This window comes from Haliaeetus albicilla, chromosome 12, assembly GCF_947461875.1.
Source record: "Haliaeetus albicilla chromosome 12, bHalAlb1.1, whole genome shotgun sequence".
Classification (NCBI taxonomy): domain Eukaryota; kingdom Metazoa; phylum Chordata; class Aves; order Accipitriformes; family Accipitridae; genus Haliaeetus; species Haliaeetus albicilla.
The window spans coordinates 8,761,815-8,785,659 of NC_091494.1; the positions used below are offsets into that span (position 1 = coordinate 8,761,815).

The 23,845-nt window shown below is 39.6% G+C and overlaps 1 protein-coding gene across 6 annotated transcripts in view; it reads left to right on the forward strand.

Annotated features, from left to right (window-relative positions):
- The first annotated feature begins 1,770 nt into the window (after positions 1 to 1,770).
- The window catches only part of HERC1 (HECT and RLD domain containing E3 ubiquitin protein ligase family member 1), a 110,546-nt gene continuing 88,471 nt past the window's right edge, over positions 1,771 to 23,845 (forward strand). For all 6 annotated transcript variants that reach the window (XM_069797948.1, XM_069797953.1, XM_069797950.1 and 3 more), the window contains exon 1: positions 1,771 to 1,900. The gene's annotated coding sequence lies outside the window, so the exon portion shown is untranslated. The remainder of the gene's footprint in view (positions 1,901 to 23,845) is intronic.

The following is a 23,845-nucleotide window of genomic DNA, read 5'->3' on the forward strand; positions in this document are numbered from 1 at the left end:
CCTTGATACTGTGTGTCTGATGACAGCCATCAGCAGATGCCTAGGGAAGAAAAGGCAAGAGCAAGCACACAGTAATGCGTCCCCAAATACTTTGTGGGTCAGGGTGTTTTTCAACTGGAGGAGGTTTCTTTGGTAATCTGTGGTGGATTTTTTTTTTCCCTTTCATGTTTTATTCTGGTCCCTTTTTGAGTCCAGGTAAGCTTTTGCTACATAGTGTCCTGCAGCAAGGTGTTCTACAGCTTACTTATGTGTGAAGAAATAATAGCTCTTTTGCCTGCTCTGAATTTGACATCTACTGGTTCCACTCGTTAGCCTCTAGCTCTTCCATTGGAAGAGACAGTAAACAATTGTTCCCTGTTCACCTATTTCGTGTCACCAATTTTTGTAAGCTTCTTTTTATATTCCTACCTTAGGCTGACGTATCCAAACATATGCAATGGCTCCTTGCAGAGAAGTTTTTGTCTTGCCTCTCTTTTCAGTTTTCCCATTTATTTAATGAAAGTCATGAACAATGTATATGAATTCAGTCATGATATCCCTACCATTGTATGGACCATAAACAATTGACGTGGGCTTAAGTGAAATTTCTCAGTTTTGTTTCTTGCTCGTGTGGCTTCACTGGTCTTACATGGCATGTCATTGTTGCTGCCACTATCTTAGCCTGTAATTCAGTCTTGACAGTACACTTTTCCTATTTTAGACCCAGAATTTCAATCCCCAGTGACACTTTTACTTCTTGTTGTTATCCCGTTCATTTTGTTTAAGCCAAAGCTTTCTTTCTCAATATATTCCTGCTCATCCACTACTGTGACCTGTTTTGCCTTTTCTGCACAATTTCTATCCCTTCATGCAGCATCCATTTCTCTTCCTTTCACTGACTTTCAGTACATCTATTTGATTGGTATCCTCATCTAAATTAGATGTTTCGCTCCTCATCCAAATCAGGTGTTTCACTCCTCTAACCTGTTTTTTAGATTGTTTTTGTGCAAAACCAGTTGTCTGCTATTCCTTGCACTTTAAGAAAACAAACAACTGCTCTGGTCATGTTTTCATTCCCGATGCCGGCATCCTCCTTCCATTTTGACTGAGGAAAAGCCATCTCCGCTGGACGCTCTGCCCCTGCTCCAGCCGGGCCCTGTGTGATGGGCTTGGGCTCCTCTTGCTTCTGCACGCCGACGGTTCGTTTCCCGGTTTCTCTGTGGCTCTTGTCAGACTCCCTCACGGCCCTGGTGGGAGCCTCTTTGCCTTGCCAAGCTCTTGTCGGCTCCGCAAACGGGCACCTGAGGCGCAGCCCGGCTGCCTTGGTGCTGTACGCGTGGCCGCTCTGGGCAGTCAGCCGGGCTGCTGCAGGCCTCGCTGGGCTGAGGGGGTGCGTTCCTTCCGCCTGCCGGCAGTCCCCTCCGTTCGGGGGTTGCTTTGCAACTTGTCGACCTAGGGAGAGGAGGGCCCTGCGCCCGCCCCTCGGCGGGCAAGCCTGCCTGCTCGGCCGGGGGCTCTGGGCGTGCCTCTCCCCCCTCCCCCCCCCTTCGCCCGCGGAGCCGGGCTGCCGGCGGGGCCGAGCCCCGAGCGCGCCCCCCGCAGCCTCCGCTGGTCACGGCCGCGGCGAACCGCGCGCAGGCCAGCGCGCGCAGAGGAGGCGAGGGGCGGGCGGGCGGCCGCGCGCCCAACTTTCCCGCGGCGCGGCCGCGCGCCGTCCCTGCGCGCGGAGGCGGGGAGCGGCCGGCGCCTCGCGAGAGCGGCGCGGTAGCCCCGCGAGATCTCGCCGCCTCCCTCCCCCTCCCCGCCCGCGTCATGTTTTCTCTTTGACAAGCCGCCGTCGCCGTTGCTGCCGCAGGAAAGGACGCGGCTCCCGGTGGGGACTTGCCGCTTGCCCCAGCCTCGCGAAAGACCCGGGACTAAGGTCCGCCGCCTCTCCCCCCCCTCCCTTCCTCGCTGCCCGGTGAGCGCTCGGCTGTGCGGGGGGGGGGGGTGACGAGCCCGGCCCCCGGCGGGGACAGGGGTGGGAGGCCTGAGCGAGCCCGGCGGGGGAGGGGGGGGTTCTCCTCAGCGCCGCTCCCCACCGAAACAAACCGCCGCCTCGCGGGGCGCGGCCGTGGCGGGGGGATGGGGGGGCAGCTGCACCCCGGCACGGCCCCCCCGCCTTGTCATGCGGGGGCGGCTGCACCCCCTGTGCCGCCGACGGGCTTGTGGGGGGGTGGGTGCGGGGAGGCGAGGCCGCGGGTCTGGCCGCGGGCGTCTGGGAAGGGGGAAGGTGCAGGCGGGGATGGAGGAAAGAGGGAGGCAGGTGGGGCCGGTCAGATGGCGATGCCCTGTTGCTGAGGGTGAGAGAACGACGGGCGTCCGGCAGCTCTTCTTTCTTTGTAGGGAAGGGAGGAGGGGGGCTTTTTGTGCCTCTTCAGAGCAGTGTAAACCGTACGAAATCTGCGTTGTGCTTGGGCTGAGATCCTCGGAGCCTGTGCTTTTCCCCTTGAGCGTCATGAATGCGGTTGTAGCGTTAAATGCGTCTCTGGCTGTGTGCGTCCTAGGTGGATCTCGCTGGTGTCACAAAATTGGGTCTGAAATTTGTCATGTTGGCCTTTATCAACTGTGTGTATGACTGGAGGTGTTCCATGTATCTCCAGACCTGTCATCTGAATTGCATTGTCTCCCCGTGGCTTGTTTGCTGGCTCTTACTTCCAGTACTGAAAAATTATATGAATACTTTTTCTTGGAGATTTTTTATTGTGTATTCTGAAGTGATGTTGTAGCAGGTGTTTTTTGGGGGTAGGGTGGGGTGTTGTGTTGTTTGTTGTTGTTTTTCTTTTTAACTGCATACAGTTAATTTCTTTTAGAAGTTACTTTATACAAGCTGCTTTTCATGTTTTTTAGGGACAGAACCCTATTGTTATGCTCTCTCCCTTTCACAGTGTACATAGGAGAGGTTTACGTGCAGTTGGTGAAACATCTTTATCTTCCATTGTTTTAGACCTGTTCTTCATATCTAAGCTGATGGTTGCTTTGTGGACTGTTTAATTTGCTGTAGCTGGGACCATGTGCACTATATATATGCATACTTATTATATACGTATATATGTGTATATATACACATGTACATATTGTATCATAAGCTCGATTAGATCTGTGGTTCAGGAAAGTGTTCTATGCTGTTACTTCATAACAAAACCTCAAAGCTATAAATTTACACGTACTGAATTTAATGCTCCTTGTTAGAGGCCCCATATAAACTACATCATCTCCAATGCATAGGGATGTGGGACTGCAGAGGACCTGGACCTCAGGATTGAGTCTCACATAATTATGGGGAAAAATATAATAGACGTTTAATCTGGAAAGGTAGATCGTTACCTGGTCAGCCTGCTACTGCTTCCCAATGTTCTAGAGGAATGTATTAATTTTGCATGAAAGATTAAAAGCTGTGCCATGATGATGTGCAACAGGACAGAAGAAGGGCATTGCCCGTCTCCTGTATCCTTACACTTATAAGGAATTTGTTAGGCGGCTTTATAGACAGTAGTTGTCTCTCAGAATGAAACATGTTACAGCTCCTTGTCTCCGAGTATAAACAAACTTGTGTATGTTTGAGGCTTTCCTCTCTGCTTTTGTGTTCTTATTTAAATGTATCGTGTATGTTTTATTCATTGTCTTAATGTTATGGATAACCATGTTTTTGTGGCTGGAAGTGTGTAAGTTCCAAGCGGGAGTAGGGGTTTTGAAGTTTCTTTTTTCCTGCAAGCTGTGTAATGGAGGTATTGATATCTAATTGTTAATTAAGAATAATAAGAATATAAAGTCTTCGACTTATTTTTGCTGAAGGACTGCTTGGTATAGTAAGAATATAACAGCATTTTTTTTTTAATCATTTAATTCTTGAACTGAAAGATAATTTACCAGTGAAAGCTTTTTTTTCTGTTATTTCAGAACTGAATTAAATGGATATTACTTGATTAGGAAAGGATTTAAGTGGCCTGAATAAAATCTCAGTTGTTTTTTTGTCTCTAATTTACCAACTTCAGATAGCCATAATCTTCCTTTTTTTAAGAAAACAGTACGGGGTGCTCCGCATGTTTTAAAACATCAGTGATGACTGGAGTGGGACCATTTTATGGATGGGAAAAGCTACATGTGAAATTAGGCTTTGTATTTTGGTAGTAAAATTAGGAGTATATGCATTTAAATACTTTTGTTTAAGACTCACTTCTAGTATTCCGATCTTTTTTTCCATTTTTAATGTAATTATTCTTGTCACTATCGTGGGGTAGAGAAGCACTTTTATCCCTATTTTAGAAATAAGTAACGGAGACAAAAAATATATGTATTTCAGGAAGACATGGTGGAGCGGGTATTTGAGTTCTTGTCATATGCTGTTAGGAAGTTATTATGCTTTCAATACAACGGTCTTCATTTAGGTACTGTACAGATAATCCTTCTCTGTTTATGTAACTTGAAAGATTTTTATCTTGCACTTGTATGTTTTAGTTAAATGTAGGGTGCATTTGTCTATGGCTGATTTGACTTCCTGGTGTCAAAGTCATCTTAGCAAATGGTATGTACTGTGTTGGTTATGTTTCTTTCTCATGATCGGTTCTCTAAAGTACTCAAACTCTGAAATTGCTGGCAGGTTTTCTTTTTTTCTGTTTCCCTGTAGTGGTTGACAGTCATGTGGAATGTTCAAATCTAGTAGGTGTTTTCTCTTTAAAAACATCTAAAGTAGCCCTCAGAAAATGAAGCTGTACTTTCCTAGGCCTGCTGAGGTAACTGGCAGTGTGCTGCAGCTGCTTACTGTGCATCATAGTAACTTCATAGTAATCCTTTCAATTTCTGAAGATGAGGAAAAAAAAAATTAGCCTGGAACCCAGTGGCTATGGAATTTCCCAGTCAACACTAAGTGTAATTGTGGCCTGGGAACTGGCCAGGTATATTCTCTGGCCTTGACTGCCTGTTGTGATTGACCTGATGTCATCAAGCTAGTTGGGAGTATGTTCAGGTGGCTCAAGCAATCATGTTCTCTGCTGGAAGCTGGAATTAATTTACTGTTTAAAGAAGAGTCCACCTTGCTAGTAATAAATTTTTTTTGCTGTCAGCACTGCGTAATACAGAAATTTTGTCCTCAAACATCTCCTTACAAATGCACAAATTTTATACAACAAAAGTTTCTTTTTCAGTTAGCTATACTGGGAGTACTCTGAGTCAAGAAATGGAAATGTTAACACAAAGCGTATACTTCGCTTATTTTGCATTTAAGTTGCAGTCTTGCTCGAGTAGTACTTTTTTTTTTACTCTTTGAAATGAGAAATTGCACGTTAAAGCAAAAATGGGCTCAATTGTATTTTAAAGTAGAATTACTTACACCTTATTCACTGTATTCCAGAGAGGGAAGGGATTCAAAAACTTGCTAAGAGGACTATCAGATAATTAGGTTGTAAGTCACCTCTGGAGGTCATACAGTCATAGAATCACAGAATGGTTTGGGTTTGAAGGGACCTTAAACATCATCTAGTTCCAACCCCCCTGCCATGGGCAGGGACACCTTCCACTAGACCAGGTTGCTCAAAGCCCCATCCAACCTGGCCTCGAACACTTCCACAGCTGCTTTGGTGCCTCACTGCCCTCATTATAAAAATTTCTTCTTAATATCCAACCTAAACCTACACTTTTTCAGTTTTTGTAATTTTCTCTGCTGAATAATAATAATAAAAAAACTTTTATTTCTGTTCTGCTTGGGTGGGTTTTGTACAGCACTGAAGGGTATAAGGGTTTACATTCACAAACCATTATTAGGTTTTTGTATCATTTTCTTTATAAACATAAGGGCAAAAGAGCAAAGAAATTTAATTTCTTAACAAATTAAAAATAACTTTGTCATCCTTTTGTCTTTCTCCCAAAAGATTTTCGGAGTGACCAGTTATGACCAGCTGAAAGCATAGGGTTATACTAGTTTCATTAGTAGACCTGATAATGAATAAATAATTCTAAGGGAACCTAAAATCATGGAGGAAGGCTAAATTTGGAAGAATATCAGTAGTACCTCAGCATGGCTTACCCGACAAATATTATAAAGCTAGGTGGAATTTAATGTTTGGAAAGAAAAGTTGATGTTTGGCTGCAGAATTAATCTGAACTAGGATATCAGTAATTTGGTTTCCGTATGCTGAGCAGAAGGCTAATACAAAGAGGAAAGGTAGTGGACGATGTGACCAATGGAGACAGATGTTCACACAAATCAATTAATGTTAGTGTGTATTTCACTGTAACGTTTTTCTTATGGGTGAAGAACAATCTGCTGTAGCTGCTGTTCTTGCTTGCTCTTTCCGGTTTAGTTCCTTTTGCTTGTCGTCTTGCTGTTCCAGATTTGTAGGAGACCATGGCTTATTTTTTCTGCATCGTTTTACTGTCCATCTCCTATTATGCAGCACCTGTCCCTTTCCCCTTTTTTTCTGCTTCTAATGGCTCTTTTTTTCTCTTTAGTTTCAATTCTCTGTTATTTTGTAGCAATTTCTCTGCAATGTCAGTATTTTCTCATTTAATCGTTTTCTCTTTTTCTTTCCCATGACTGTTTTGTATAGATTCCCATTCACCTCACATCTGTCATGACACTGCATATAGACTAAATGTATTGGCCAAAAAGAAGATCTGAGGAACATTACCTTGCACAGTGATCTACAGTGGTTTTTGGCATGAGTAAAATATTGAACAAATGACTCTTCTAGGCAACATTATGTTCTGTTACCATTGGTTTTAACTGTCATAGTTTGCCTGGGCCATGAGTAATATGGAACAACTTGTGGGTTTTGCATTGCTTGTAGGTTTTACATTGTTGGCCGATGACAAGGCAGGATTTTAATTAATTTTATATATTCCTGGTTTCTAAATTAACCTTTCAAGAAAAAGGCTGGAAGTGTTTTTTGGAGCCCTCATATCTGCTGCTAAATCACATATATACAACCCTTTATTTATGAAAAAAGGAAAGCAAAGAGTTTGCTTTTCTTTTAGTTGTACTTTCAGATCGCAAAATTTTCGTAAGGGTTGCAAAAATTGCAGTTCTAACAGTTGGTAGCATGTGGAGCATGATTCTTACTGGGACTTTGTGCCTGCTTTGTAAGAAGTAGGAAAGACTGGAATGGTAAAAAGTTCAGGTAATATGTCATTTTATGGAATGCTAGGAACTGTGAGGACTGGAACTTAACAAAACCAGAAAACAGTCCTTCTGTTGCACAAATTCAAGGTACATTTGTATCTTGAATTCCACATTCAGTTCTGGAGTCATACAGATGAACATACATATATATATATATATATATATATATATACTGATGCTACAGGTAGGTCATTATATCATTATAGGTGATCATATAGCAATAGGGGAACTAAGAAAAAGGCAAAGGAATGTGGTATGGATGATTACAGGTATGCAATGCTTCTGTGGGAAGAGAGTGTCTTTGGTTTCAGTTGATCCTGCAGACGTGAAATAAAATAACCACATTTTTGTGTGTCATAGTTGTATTAGGAATTGGACAGGATATCGAGATAATAATTTAGCAGACTTAGATACAGAATAAAGGCTTTGGTATACTGGTAAGAATGTTACATTTATTTGAATTAACAAAATAATTTATAATGGTTCTAAGTGCATATGCTACAAAACTAAAATGTTGCAATTTTGAAGAGATTCCACTTGTATAATGGAATTGTAGTATTATTGTCACAGTGAGGCAGTAAATGGAAACATATTTATCCTGGGTTCGGCTGGGATAGGGTTAATTTTCTTCCTAGTAGCTGGTGTAATGCCATGTTTTGGATTTAGGATGAGAAGAGTGTTAATAACACATTGATCTTTTAGTTGTTGCTGAGCAGTGCTTACACGAAGTCAAGGACTTTTCAGCTTCTCTTGCTGCCCAGCCAGTGAGGAGGCTGGGGGTGCACAAGAAGCTGGGAGGGGACCCAGCCAGGGCAGCTGACCCCAACTGACCAAAGGGGTATGCCATGCTGTATGAAGTCATGCTGAAAAATAAAACTGGGGGAAGTTGGCTGGGGGGGTGGTGGCCTGCTGCTTGGGGACTGGCTGGGCATCAGTCAGCGGGTGGTGAGCAATTGCATTGTGTGTCACTTGTTTTGTATATTCTTTTATCATCATTATTATTTTCCCTTCTTTTTCTGTCCTGTTAAACTGTCTTAACCCACAAGTTTTACCTTTTTTCCAATTGTCTCCCCCATCCCACTGGGGGGAAGTGAGCAAATGGCTGTGTGGTGTTTAGCTGCCTGCGAGGTTAAACCACAACAATATTGCATCAGGTTTTCAGTCATATTTCAAATAAATTAACTGTTCCAGACCCATGATCAGCTATGTATATAGAACTTCTGCTTTCTTAAGAACTTATCTAAAATAACATCACAGAAAAAAGTTTTTGAATAGTCAGTCTCGCTTGCAGTGAATGAATTGAATTATATTCTTAATGAGCTAGTAGGATTACCTGATTATTCTGATTGTGAAATCTTTCCTGAGTTTTGTGTAAGCCACAAAAAGCTTGATTTTTCTGGCCCATCCACAGAAATTATTTCTCACTGTTGCAAACAAAGATTTAACTACTTGTAGCAATATTAAGAGCTGTAGTGTGCCGTGGCTGCCATCCGTTTAAATATTACATTTTCTAATCCTTTCCAGAAAGTGCCCAGGTGACATGCTTAAAGTACCTCTAGCACAGTTTACTCTAGGACAAGTCATGTTGAAAATAGTAAATGAAACTGCTGTGAACTTGAGAAAGATCATTGTCAGTGAACACACGCTGAAGAACTCTGTCCTTTGGAAGTACACAAATCTGCTTATTTGTTTTGCTTATTTGTTGAAGTTTTTTTTTTTTTTTTCTTGCAGTGGGTTTAGAAAGTATCTTTACCTATTCATTGGGGAAAGGTGGTATAACATTACAGTGGGGCAGTAAATAGAATTCAGACGTGTGAGTTTCACAACCAGTTCTATGTATGTTCATGAGTTTTGGTGTTTCCTGCCTTTGATTTGACTGTACAGACTTCCAGCTTTGTGTTACAAGCTTTTGTAATTAGGTTCCCATAAAATAAAGTTACATGTAGTCAGCATCTTACAAAGGCTGCTGAAATTGCTAATTGCAGAGAGGGAGAGAGTGAGTGCTTGTGAGGTTTATTTTTCCTCTGAGAAAACTTTTGATTTTTAGGACATGTAATGTTTGCAGCTTTATAGGTGCAGTTTTGCAAGAGCTTTGCAGAAGATAAAGCTTTCAGCTGCTTTTGTAGCCGTTCTAAGAGTCTGAGCACTTAGCTTCTGTCAGAATAATTGTTTTTGTCTGTGCTTGATTTCTGCTGTAGTCAGACTAAATTAAAGAAAAATGTGGTAGTATGTAGCTTCATTAAATTCTGACCTTTTTATTATCTTCAGTGTGTGTGCTGGATTTAAGAAAATGTATTTTCTTCATACTGATTGAAGATACTGTATTTCATTTTACGCATATTGATTCTCACATTGTGGTTCATTGAGTGGTGCTGTCTTCATGTTTCCAGAATTGAGAAGCTTCTGGGTCATACTTAAATTTTTTTTTCATTACCTTTCTAATATTTATTTTCACTTTTCCGAAAGTTAATCCTGATTTTGCTACAGGATATTACAACTTAACCCTTTATAATTACTAAAGTAATTTTCTAGCTCTTCCCACATATCTTCTAGCTTTTGGGGTAGACTGTTGAAGCTGTTTTTAATTGCTTCATACCTAATACATGATTTACACAGGGAGTGAATAATCCTACATTTTATTCAGTTGACACTGTAGTGAGAAACAAAATTAGCTAAAATAGAATTTGGATAGAATGTTAAATTTCATTCTTCTAATACTCTAAGTGTTGCTCAAATCTTTTTAAAATTACAAGAGATAATATCTATGGTTTTTCTCTCCAGAAACATTGTCCTAACTTAATGTTGAGTAATAATATTGCTTCCTACAACACAGAATTCTCTCCTCTTGTTTCTCTGGCTGACATGCCATGCTTTTTCTGAGCAGAAGAATATGACAGCATTTTCCAAATCTTCAAGAGGCTTTTGTGTTTTTGTATACATTTATAATTGCAGGAGTTTGTGATGATGATCTTATAGTTGAACCTTCCTCAGTTTTAAAAGTCATGATGAGATAGTTGTGTTACAGAGATGGACCTTGTACAAGACACAGTGTTTTCAGTATTTTTGATTGTCATAAAGAAATGTCGGCAAAATATCTTAAAAAATCTGGTTTTTATTTTGAAAAAATTAAAAAAAAACCCACACCAAACTATGCTCTGCTTTCTGTTTGAGTGCCAGACTGCAAAAATGCAATCAGGTATGCTTACCGGGAAGTATTATTACCGTTTAAGAGAAAAGTAGCAGAGGAATAGACTTTCATGAGTCATAGAAAACTTTGAAACCTGTAATTGTGTTAGTTGAAGAATGATTTTTGTAAGGTTGAAAATCTCCATGGACTGTGACGAGTGATGCCTAAAGACTAGGTGAAAATATATTTCCCTTTTTTACTGTGTCCATTTGATGACACAATGTAAGATCAGTTATCCCTGTATTACAGTGTTTACCTGTTTGGACCTTGTACACAGGGAGGAAAGCACAAAGCTGTAAAATAAGAATTAAGCAGGAAGATTCAGGTATATATAAGCAATGGGAAACCACTGTACTTGAAGATTTAGCTACATTTCTGAGTTGATTGTTCAATTTTTCTGTTTAGCAGTCTGGGTAGCAGTTATGCCTTCTTCCTTCTTATCTGTGGGCTTTTATAATTGAAATTCTTGATGGCATACCAGTGATTAAATGCATTTGATAATGAGGTAGAACCACTATGTTGGACATCATGATTCTTTTAAAAAAACCCAACAAACCAACCAACCAACAAACAAAAACTAAAAAACCCTAAGATCACCTCCTCCCTTCCACACACTTGGGTGTTTTCTGTCTGTTGATAAGCTGAATGTGTGTGCTAAGGACTGAAAAAACAAAACACGCTTTGTGGGGTAACTGTGCTGTTACACTCTCTACTTTTTAAAATAGTAAGATAATTTTCCTGTCTTCCACTTGTTAATGATCTTTTGTACAACCTTCTTTTAAACAAAACAAAAAACCCTCTACTTTTGCTTGCCTTGACTCTCATACTTTAAATCTCTTCTTGCAGGAAGTTAGAGTTATCTCTTTGGGGTTGCTTAGAGCTATTCCTTATCTTCCTGTTCCTCCCTCAAAAAGAAGCTACAGTGTATGCCGTGATCACTTTATATAGCTTCTGTCCCATCTCTACCTTTCTTTAATTTATCACAGCCATCTTCCTCTTGGATCTATACACAGCACCTTCACAGTAATCTTTTTTTTTTTTTTTTAAAATCTAAACCCTAGAAGGGAGTTTCCTGTTTACTTACATTAGGATAAATTATCAGCTGTGTGGAGGCAGTTCTTTGGTGACAAATTCAGATATCTCCCATAGTTTCCAAGCTGACATGGAAAGGGAAGACTATGGAAATTCCTTCTGGGAAGTTGTGTATACATTCTGTCCAGGGCCAATGTTTCCTGCTAAGCTCAGAAAAAGGACTTTTATAACCTTATAAGCTTTGACCTTCAACCCCATGTTAAAGTCCTATTATTATTATTATTATTATTTCCGACCCCTTGGAATATAGGAATAATTGCTGTACTTTACAAATTCTGAAGTCTTTCGACTGCATTGAAGTTGAGAATTTCTCTTATTAACCTGTTTTGTAATGTTTTTCTTCCCTCTAGTGAGTCGTTCTTATGCTTGCATTTGAAGTTGATCAAAGCTGTCCCACTTACCTCAAAGTGAGAAGACCTAAAAACTTAGTGGTTTCCAGAAGCTGTAGTAAAAATCTGAAAAAAATTTGTTCTTAGAGATTTGACAGTCTTCACATCTGAGCCAACCAAGTGGATTTATGAGAACTCTTTAGCGTTTCCTTTGTTCCCCTTCTAGAAGAATCTGCATTTTCCATAGATAATTTAGGAGGTGGTGGTAAGTGGCTGGAAAACTTACTGTTACTTTCCGGTCCCATTTTACCTTTTTTATGGTAGATTATATAAACACAAAAATACATTTTACGTAATTTTTCCCTATAATTTCACTTTGATGTTAACTGTGATATTTTGAAAGAATTACTCTACTTTTGAAAAGAAATAATTGTTACACAGAAGTTACTTATGCTTTAGACATATATACATGAAACACTGAAATATTTATAGTATATACTATAAATACGTATATATATATATTTGTGTATATCTTAAAAAATAGTGAAACACTTATAGTGGAATACCTATTTTGTTTTATCTCCTAGCGAGTTTTACATCAGGGTATTCCTTATGCATCCCCTGGTCAGTGGCTTGGTATTGTATATATAAAATAAACAAGCTGGGAATAATTGCAAGATCAAGTTCCTCTTTCTGTTTCTGAGTGTTTAAATTGCTATGGTGACAGAGAGAAGAAAGGAGCAGTATTTATAGTTTATCACTTCATAATTTATTTCTGTTTCATGGAAGTAACTTGTAACTTTAGTTATATGCATCTCCAGTCTCTTATTTTATTCTTATTTAAGATACAGGGATAGTTCTTAACTTCCTTAGAAAATATCCAGTTTTCCTCAGTAAAAGCATTTACTGTTTCCTGTTTAATTAGTGATAGAAACTTAATCTTAATTGAAAGCTCATTTGTTCAGTAGTCTGTTGTACTTAATGATTACTTCCAACAGGCCTTTCACATTTTAATACATGTGATTTATTAGTTATTTTAGGCAAGCTTACATCTCAAAAGTGAATGTTTTAAGTGATCTGTAAGAAGTAGATGGTGGTTTCAGGCTGAATTTATTCCTATTTAAGAAAACCAAACTCTTCAATAACACAGAATGTTTTAAATTCTTTAAAAGTATTTGCTAGGTCACTAAAGACTGCATTCTCTTCCTGAAATATGACAACTTTCCTCTTTTTCTTCATATTTTATCTCAAAAGGGAGGAACATGAATGTATTAATTGTTATTAGCATTTACTCTGTCTTGGTGACAAACATGTGCAGGCTCTTGGTTTTGTGTTTGTTTTTTTCCTAGATGCAGGGAACGCTGTCTAAACCAAAACCTCTTTAAAATCATCATGTAAGTAAATAGATAAACTGAAATATGTGGAAAAAGGGGAAATGAAATTTGTTGTAAACTTTCATTCTCTCTGAGTTCTTGGCCATGTGGAAATGTGTGCCAACCATTTAATTATTATAATTTCATAATGCTTAGAATTGCTTGTAAGTTGATTTATTTGAATTTGAAATGCAGCCTATTATCTTCTTTTTATGCTTACTAATTATTGCAAGATGTGAAGACTTCATCCCGAGCTTAGAATTTGAGTGATAATAGCATGAGGTAGTTTGTATATTTGGTGTTAGTTTGTTTACATAATGGGGAAAGCCATGAACACACCAGAAGAGGTAGCTGGTTTGTACTTTTGTGCTTGAAAACACAGAATCTGAAACATAGGGGAATGATCGTTCATTATGCTGTGAGATGCAGTTTTGGAAATTGTAGGTTTGTCTTTGGGTGCATTTTAAGTGGTGGACTGATAAAAGGAAAAAGGACCTTTGTCTGTGCTGGTAAGTTCCATGTTTCTTATAACATTAAGAGAGCTCTCTTAAGCGTATTTTCTTTTGTTATTTAAATGTTCTACTCTCCTCTTAGCTCAAGACTCCCCCCTCCCCCCTTGATTATGTTCCTCTTTTTTTCACACGTTTCATTTTAAAGTTCTTTTCTTCTCATTTCTTTCATATGCTGTAAGAGAAAAAAACAGCAGTTAGTGTCCTAATTGAAGTGAGGGGTAACTAACAGCTTGCTTTGTTTTACAGCTTGCAAATATTCCAGTAGAGTATTTGATGAATCTGAGCTTTTTCTTCAGTTGTAGAGTCTGCAGCACTGTCTGTGACTCACAGGGCTGTGAAGCATCATTTTTTCCCCAGCTTCAACACTAGTTTCTAAGAGGGTGATGGACAAATGCTTTTTCCTTCATCTTCTGTTCGGCAGCAGTTCTTTCTTTTTGGAACTGCCAGTGGTATTGGTAGGTTTCTGAATCTTCCGCCTTTCACCTGCTAATGAAAACCACTTTCTTGGCAAGTATTAAGTTGGATAAGAAATACCCAACTTCTTTTGTCCAAATAATGTTTATAAGGAATGCAGTTGACCTTTGACCTTGCCCAGGGTTTTGCTGGAGGTAGTCTCATGCTTGTATCTTTGCTTTACTTTTTCATGTTTCTTGTTTACTCCTGTTGTAACGAAGTTTCATCGGCTACGCTCGATTAGTGTTTCCACTTAAATGTGTTCCTGATTTTTTTTTTCTCAGAGTGTCAACTCTTAGGTGGAGATTTTCCATATTGTTTTCTTTTTTATAAAGAACTTGGAATTCTACGTTAGCAAACAAGCTCTGAAGGCAGTCTTAGAAAACCTTCAGATTTGTTCTACTGCAGCTCAAGTTGCTGCCACTGCTATTTTGAAAAAAATTCTACATCCAGGATACATAGAACTTGTTTTTTAGGGTTTGATATTTTCATTTTGTCCTGTTTCCTAGAATAAGCTTTTGAAATAGGTGTTAAATTTGGTAAGGCTGTCTTGTAATCCTTGTTCAGCTATGAGTTTTAAGTCCATTTTAGTTGACTTACTGATCAGTGACAGTAAAATATATGTGGGCATTTACTCCCCCAAAATGGCTATTTGCCCAACAGGAACTGTGGTTCTAAAAGATATGACAAATGAGTTGTGTTGCAAATTCTTCCTATTTACCTTTTTTTTTTTCTTTTTTTTTTTTTTTCCTGGGGTGGAGAGGTAGGCTTTTGTAGTGCATGTTTTGTCAATGTGAATAGATTTTTTTCCACCTGGTGCTGGACAGATACATTTTTATATAAAGTAAAATATCAAAACTTTCTCTAATAATTCTAATTTAAAAAACTGGTTATGTGTCCGGAAATTATGCAATAGGTAATGTTTAAGGCATCATCTTGTCTAAATCGTAGCTTTTTTGAACCAGTGAGAGCTGTTCACTTGGAAGATTTGGAGGTTTACTGCATGTAAAATGTTGGCTAGTGATTTGACAGTAGGATAAGTTATTTTCAGATTGCTGAAAGGAATATTTTCTCCAATTAGAGTCCCAAAATATGAAAATATAAACACATAACAAGATGTGATAGGGCTGGTTTTAAGGAGTAACAGTTGTTGCAATTTTAAAAAGATCTTTTGGTTGCCTTTTTTGTGTTTTTGGGGTTTTTTTTGTGTTTTGTTTTGGTTTTTGTTTTGGTTTTGCTCAAATAGAAATCCAAGAAACGTCTGGGAACTTTGAATTTGGAACTCTGAATTCAAAGTGTTTTAAGTGCTCCATTGTTGAAATACTTTTATAAAAATGTTGCTATACATTTAGACTGTTTTTGGTTTATGCTGCTGCTGAAAGAAGAGTACTTCCTTTCTCCGCTGCTTGTCACATGTTTCTGCCTTCTCCCTTTGTGCTTGGCCATATGATCAGCTTGTTTGGAAAGTTGGTGGGACTATGCGCTGACCCATGCTGCAGAATTGGTACCTTCCACATGGTCAGCTGATCTTGTAGTGGTTAGGTGTAGTAAAACATGAGTGAGTATATTCACATGGTCCTTCAAAGTCAAATGTATTTTCTTTTTGCCAGCACTTAGAAAAAAATGAAACGTCCTTGCCCATGCTCCAGAGGAATTATAAACCTTACATTTGTGGTCCTCAGCAATGAGCTGGAGGAAATAAACCCTATTTATAAACTGTGCTAGCCATTGTTGCCTAGTTTCTGCTTAACTTCAGTGATACGTAGTTGCTATGCTTATACTCCACACAGAGAGAGAATTTACACTTATATTCAGAGAGCTTTTTCAGGGTTATATCAAATCGGCTTGGTGCCATCAGTGCGTCCAGTTAAAGACTGCTACTTGTCATATCAAACCAAATGTTATTTTCAAGATGGACCGACGTATTTCTTTTGGAAGTTGCAGTGGGAGAGTAGGTCACTACTAAGAGCTCAGATTCAGGCTTCAGTCTATTTTTAGAGATGTGAACAAGGGGAAGAGGAAAAAATCTATCGGGTTTCAGGAAAAGGAGCAGTATTTGCACCTTTGAGGTGCGTGAGCAAGTTTTGAAATTTCTGAATGAAGAATAGCTGGTGTAAGCATAAATTAAAGCAAATGAATGAGTCTTTATTCAGGGAACTTCTTAATGTAGCTAGATCCCCATGTGTTGTCTCTTGAGAAGGCGCTAACTTTGTTACTGAGGAACAGAGTTTTGAAGTTTGCATTAATTGGCCTTACAGTTGCAATTCAGATCAAACAGTAGTCAACAAATCCTTCCTGACAAATAAGAAAATGTTGCCTTTTCTTTGTGAAGAAGGTCCTGGATGTAATAATACCTATCTGTGTCACTTGGAGGCTGAGCTGTTGGTGTGTTTTGTAGTGTGAGTAAACAGAAGGTGTGTCTAGTATGAAACGCAAAGAATGCTCACTACCTCTGAATGGTAGCTAACAGTTGTGGCTCCAGTTTTTGTGATAGACGTGTAAGGATTTTGTCTGCTGTAATACTACTGGAGTTACTTGGGCAAGGCTCACTGAGGCTTAAATAAGACTTTTGATGAAGGTGCTAATCTATTTTAGAGAAAATTTGGCTGGAATAAAAGTAGGTGCTTAATAGCACAAAATGTGCTATATTGGCAGAAGAGCTGTAGTATAGGTCTCTGATTTTTTTTTTTTTTTTTTTTTTTAAGTGTGAAATACCGAGACAGAGAGAGAACAAAGTTGCATTATACATTACCCGTTGCACTACAGGCATTACAGCTGTAGGAAGCACATCCTCTCACTAGATGGCAGAGATATTCCCTCCACCTCCCAGAGGTTTAGTTTTAAATTAGATCAAACAGAGCTCTCTTTCAGAATATTATATTACTTTTTGGTGACATTGTAATACATTAGAACTTGAAGGGTCAACGAACAGAAACTGATCATTCAGAACCTAGGTAACCCAACACCTCTTTTTAAAAAAGAGCAGTTTGAAAACACTCCTTTGCTTTGAAAAAGCCTCCTTGCATATTAAGCTATAAGTTAGCTTGACAAAATTTACAGTTGATGTCAAGAATCCTCTTGAAGAAACTGGAGTTCTAAATGCTACCAGCATTAAAATTAGTACCTCAAGTGTCTCTTTGGGAGGAGAGTGTTCTGTTCTTTTTATTAATTTTAAAAAATTTTCTCAGACTGAGACTTAGAAGAACCCTGGGATTAACTAGTTGTGATCATTCTGCATTCTTGTATGTGAGAAGTTTTTTTGAATTAGGGTTTTTTTTTGTTGTGTTATGAATGCTTTTACTTTTGCAGCACTTAAACGTTGTATAAATGCTAACTAAGAAACGTTGATTTTAATGACTTCATTGTTATTGTGCATGCATGTAGTTCTTGTGCTTTATGTTTTTGCTGTTGAGTTCAAAAGCTGTCTACTGAAAATACTGTGGTTATGAGGGTAAAATATTAAGCAAGAAAAACAAGCATAAAAAAATTATTTTATTGGAGTACAGAAATTGAAGTCAGTAAAAAAGTATCCTAAATCCAGCTGCAAAGCACTGAAATACTAAAATGCTGCTAGATTGCAAGTGAACAATAAAAATAATAAGACATTAAAGTAGTCTTTGAAATCTGCGGGACACACATAAATATGAAATGCTCAATGTACATTGCATTTGTGCTCTTTTATAGATTCCTCCTACTCATGCCAGGGTTCTGATCCAGAACTATGAATAGGATCTGGCAATGAAGCCCTCACTTCATTTTTAAGTAGCTGAATATCCCAAAAGTTAGTTATTCCAAAACCATTTGCATTCTTTTTTTTGGTCTTAAGTGTCAACAGAACAGCCTGAAATTGCAAGATGAAAGTTAAAAACAAGAAGAAATAGACTGAACAGTTTTATGACACGTGCTGCAGCAAGATATGTGAACTAGCTTGGATCCAGTAAAACACTATGACTGTATCAACAGGGTGCTGTGCTTGAACTAATAAGCCCTTCTGAGAAGCTATCCTAATACAACCTTTGCTTGTATCTCAGCTTAGTCTCACATAGGCCAACACTTCTAGACCATCCAAACACTGGTCTCTGCAGCAGCTTGCCTTTGGGTACCAGCGGCATACATTAATGGTTTTGGTTAGAATAATTTTTTGAAGAATACTAACATCTTCCATTTCTAAGCTTTAAACAACATGTATAGTATAGGACTTCTAGTCATAGCTTTAGTCTTGGGAGAGTGCTGTCATTTGTATTTCCTTGTTCTTTGGTTGATGGAATTTCTTGTTGTTACAGGAGAGATGTGGACTGTTCAGCAGTTTACATTTTTTTTCAGAAAAGCTACCCCATTAAGTTAAACTCCTTTATCCTTATAAAATACCAGAACATGAGGGCAGGGTCATACACTGTATAATTCAATGCAGACATATATCATCATAATGCTGAGATACGCTTATCAATTCTGCAACTTTTTAGTTCTTCAGATCTAAATCTTGAACTACCTTGTCTGTTAAATAAATGCTGTTCATGTGTACTTTTAAAATAATAACAAGGTAAACTAAAACTGTGGTTACTAACATTAAAGTATGATTCTATAGTACTGGGAAGAAGTGAATTACGGTGAGATGTCTATCATGACAAAGAAGAAATGCCATGCGTTGCTGCATTCATATGGAACAGTATTCCTCCATACATCCTCATCTGTCTGTGAGAGAGCAGTCACTAAGACAGCGCTAGGCACTTTCTAAATACATTTAAAAACCAGTGAATTTACTTTATGGCTCTAAGTATTGCAAAATTGGAACAAACGTCACTTTGTGTTTGTGCTGCAGATTACTTAGGATTTATTTTTGTGATAGAAATCTCTTCAGGGAAGATCTTTTTGTTAGCCTGCAATAAATGTTTTCCTATTAGAATGACAACATGAGACTAGGAAAGTGGTCTGTGTTGTATATCAGAATTTATTGTACTCCATTTCAAAAGTGTTTGCTATTTCCATTAGAAACTCATTGCAGAATTTAACTGGGAACAAACTTCTGAGTTTTTCAGTTTGAATTCATTTGTGATTGTTTCATACCCATTTATCATAGGATCATTTAGGTTGGAAAAGACCTTCAAGATTATCGAGTCCAACCGTCAACCATGCCCACTAAACCATGTGCTGAAGCGCCTTGTCTACGTGCTTTTTGAATACCTCCAGGGATGGTTACTCCACCACTTCCCTGTTCCAATGCCTGACAACCCTTTCAGTAAAGAAATTTTTCCTAATATCCAATCTAAATCTCCCTTGCCACAACTTGAGGCCATTTCCTCTCATCCTATCTCCAGCCACCTGACGGAAGAGACCAGCACCCACCTCCTTTCAGGTAGTTGTAGAGAGCAATAAGGTTCTCCCCTCAGCCTCCTCTTTTCTAGACTAAATAGCCCCAGTTCCCTCAGCCGCTCTTCGTAAGACTTGTGCTCCCGGCCCCTCACCAACTTGGTTGCCCTTCTCTGGACACGCTCCAGCACCTCAGTGTCTTTCCCATAGTGAGGGGCCCAAAACTGAACACAGTACTCGAGGTGCGGCCTCACCAGTGCTGAGTACAGGGGAACAATCACCTCCCTGCTCCTGCTGGCCACACTATTTCTGATGCAGGCCAGGATGCCGTTGGCCTTCCTGGCCACCTGGGCACACTGCTGGCTCATATTCAGGTGGCTGTCAACCAACACCTCCAGGTCTTTTTTTGCCGGGCAGCTTTCCAGCCCCTCTTCCCCAAGCCTGTAGCGCTGCATGGGGTTGCTGTGACCGAAGTGCAGGACCCGGCACTTGGCCTTGTTGAACCTCATACAGTTGGCCTCGGCCCATCAATCCAGCCTGTCCAGATCCCTCTGTAGAGCCTCCTTACCCTCAGGCAGGTCAGCGTTCCCTCCCAGCTTGGTGTCATCTGCAAACTTACTGAGGGTGCACTCAATCCCCTCGTCCAAATCGTTGATAAAGATATTGAACAGAACTGGCCCCAACAGTGAGCCCTGGGGAACACCACTTGTGACCAACCACCAACTGGATTTAACTCCATTCACCACAACCCTCTGGGACCCTCCATCCAGCCAGTTTTTTACCCAGCGAAGAGTACACTTATCTAAGCCATGAGCCGCCAGCTTTTCAAGGAGTATGCCATGAGAGACAGTGTCAAAGGCCTTGCTGAAGTCCAGGTAGAAAACATCCACAGCCTTTCCCTCATCCACTAGGCGGGTCACCTGGTCATAGAAGGAGATCAGGTTGGTCAAGCAGGACCTGCCTTTCATGGACCCATGCTGATAGGGCCTGATCACCTGGTTGTCCTGCACATGCCATGTGAGCGCACTCAGGAGGAACCAACTGTTCCCATAATCTTCCCCGGTACCGAGGTCAGGCTGACAGGCCTGTAGTTCCTCGGATCTTTCCTCTGACCATTCTTGTAAATGGGCATCACATTGGCAAGCCTCCAGTCATCTGGGACCTCCCCTGTTGACCAGGATTGCTGATAAATGATGGAGAGTGTCTTGTTAAGCTCCTCTGCCAGCTCCCTCAGTACTCTTGGATGGATCCCATCTGGTCCCATAGACTTGTGAGTGTCCTGATTGACGTAGTAGGTCACTATTTCCTCCTGGATTATGGGGGGGTATATTCTCCTCTCTGTCCCTGTCTTCCAGCTCAGGGGACTGAGTACCCTGAGGATAACTGGTCTCACTATTAAAGACTGAAGCAAAGAAGGCATTAAGTACCTCAGCCTTTCCCTCATCTCTGGTGGCAATGTTTCCCTCTGTATCCCATAAAGGATAGATATTTTCCTTGGCTCTCTTCTTATTGTTAATGTATTTGTAAAAACATTTTTTGTTGTCCCTTACAATAGTGGCCAGATTTAGTTCTAGCTGAGCTTTTGCCTTTCTGATTTCCTCTCTGCATGACCTAACAAGATTCCTGTATTCTTCCTGAGTTGCCTGCCCTTTCTTCCAAGGATGGTAAACTCTCCTTTTTTTCTTGAGTCCTAGCAAAAGCTCCCCGTTAGCCAGGTCAGTTGTCTTCCTCGACGGTTTGTCTTGCAGCACATGGGAATAGCCTGGTCCTGAGCCATTAAGGTTTACTTCTTGAAGAATGTCCATCCCTCCTGGACCCCTTTGCCCTTCAGGACCATCTCCCAAGGGACTCTCTTAACCAGTGTCCTGAAAAGGCCAAAGTTGGCCCTCTGGAAGTCCATAGTGGTGGTTTTGCTGACCACCTTCCTTGCCTCACCAAAAATTGAGAATTCTATCATGTCATGGTCACTAAGCCCAAGATGGCCTCCAACCATCACACCTCCCACCAGTCCTTCCCTGTTTGTAAATGGTAGGTCCAGCAAGGCTCCTCCCCGGTAGGCTCACCTACCAGCTGTGTCAGGAAGTTATCTTCCACACACTCCAGGAACCTCATAGACAGCTTGCTCTCTGCTGTGTTTTATTTCCAGCAGATGTCTGGAAAGTTCAAGTGCCCCACGAGAACAGCGGCACGTGACTGTAAGACTACTGCTAGCCGCTTGTAGAATGTTTCATGTGTCTCTTCAACCTGGCTGGGTGGTCTGTAACAGACTCCTAGCACGATATCTGCCTTGTTGGCCTTCCCTCTTATCCTTACCCATAAGCATTTGTTCTTATGCTCATATTCTCCTTTTGCTTATTTTGCCACTCGCCCCCCTTTTTTCTCTGCTGTATTTATAAACCAGATTTAATTTTATTTCATTTTTATTATGAATTTATTTATTTTGATTTGCTGTGCTGAAAAGCCACACTGCTAGTCTTACCTTCAGGCTAGATTCTCTGTTAGGGTAGTTCAGAGTAATAATCTTTTTCTCTGCATGATCCAGTGTCAATCTTTAATGAGTTCAGGATATAGGTGATGCTAATTCAATTGATTATCATTTTATAAAATTGTGTAAAAATGCTTCACTTACCTAACCATTCTGGAAATGCTTGTTAATGCTACTCAGGATTGGATTTTCTTTTGCGATGACTCATGATCCTGTGATTCACTAGATTCTTCTAACTTTTGAATCTGCAAATAATAGATTCACTACTTATGGGAAAACTTTTTATTCCATAATTGTGTAAGCTTGCATGTTTTACTATTAATTTTCAAGCTATTAATCTTACTGCTTCTTACCTACATATGGTTCTTCCCACATGACATACTACATTGATACAGGTGCCTCTGCACTTTGTGTTGTCATTGTTTTACCAACTCATTAATCACCATATTACACTGTTGGTTTCAAGATAGAGAAGATCTCAAAACTTAACTAAAAAGTAACCTGATTTTTTTCCTTGTTTTACCTCCAAATTTTGTCTTCCTAACACACAGTTCTTCTGTAAACTTATACCACGTTAATTTTGGAATTAGTTTATTAGAGCATCATTTGCCTAAATAATACCGTATGCTCTTGAATATAAAAGATGCCCTTCTATTGATTTTTTTTTTTTTTTTTTTTTAAATGGCTTACACTTTCATTTTGAGTAGTATGGTTAAGAGGTTTGCAGTGACTGAGCATTGGGGAACTACAAGGCCATATGTGCATTTGCCATACGCCTGTGGTGCGTCATCCCGAAAGAAGGACTTTGTAGAGAAAATAATCTGCTTTTCCAACACTATATTCTCCCTTCTGAAAGTGATCAAAGAGGACTTGTTGCCGTGTTCGGTTTAAAAATTGATGCGCTCAGATTAAATTTCAAAAACGGTCTGATACTCTAATTTAAGTGTAATCTTTCCATCTGTTGATTTATTTTAGATTTTTAATTTTGAAACAGTGAACAAAAAATGCAATCCTGTTATTAATTGTAAACCTTCAAACTACTTTTCACTTAAGCCAACTTACAAGTGGTTTAATATCAAAGCATTCAGGTTTCACACATGGAGTTTGTAACTGAGGTTTTTAGACCACCTGTGTAGAGCTCAGTCAGACCCTACTGCGTCTCTCAAGGGAATAACAAGAGAAAAAGGGATCTTTCCATTCAGCTAAATACGTTGACTTGAGTTCAGGCAGTGCAAAAGTCACAAAAGAGATGTATTCCAGGGCCTAGTGCTAGCCGAAAAAAGCTTTGTGTTATGTGGCAAGGATTGCCATTTTAACTGTAGGATTCCCAGGAATTTTGTAGTAATTTAATCATAATGTTTCATTGAGTTTGAATCCACGTAAAAGTGTCATGATTCATAACGTGTTGGGTTTTTTCCCTAAAATTGTCAGCAGAAGAAGATCTCAAATTCATTGATGTCTTTGATTTGAAAGAATGTTGTAAGCTTTCAAGTTGGTTTGACAATCAATTTGAACTTTCCTGGTAAACCAATGTTGTTGCATTATTATGTTTTCTCTTTACCTCCATGTTGTTAGTGATCCCTTCCTTAAATATCTGTCCTGAAAGCTTTGAATACTTTCAAAGTCATACTGTATACAATGTAACGTAATACATAATTTTTGATACTGTAAATTTACTTGGAGTAGTTGTTATGTGAATTTGGCTCTGAAGAGCCTATCCACTAAATGAATAGGACCTACGTAATGTGCTACTCTAGCAGTGAAGCCATATGTCCTGGTTTCCATTTAACATTGACATGGATTTTAAGGAGATCTCTAGCTTAGAAAGGGGGAAGAGTGGCCTGTGATGGCAGGACTTAGAGTTTGGTAGGTTGAGCCCTTAGTTATGGTCTGAATTAGTATTCCCATTTATTGTAAAATGGAGGTTTACTCTGGTATTCCATTCACTTGTACACAGTTGTGTATGATCTTG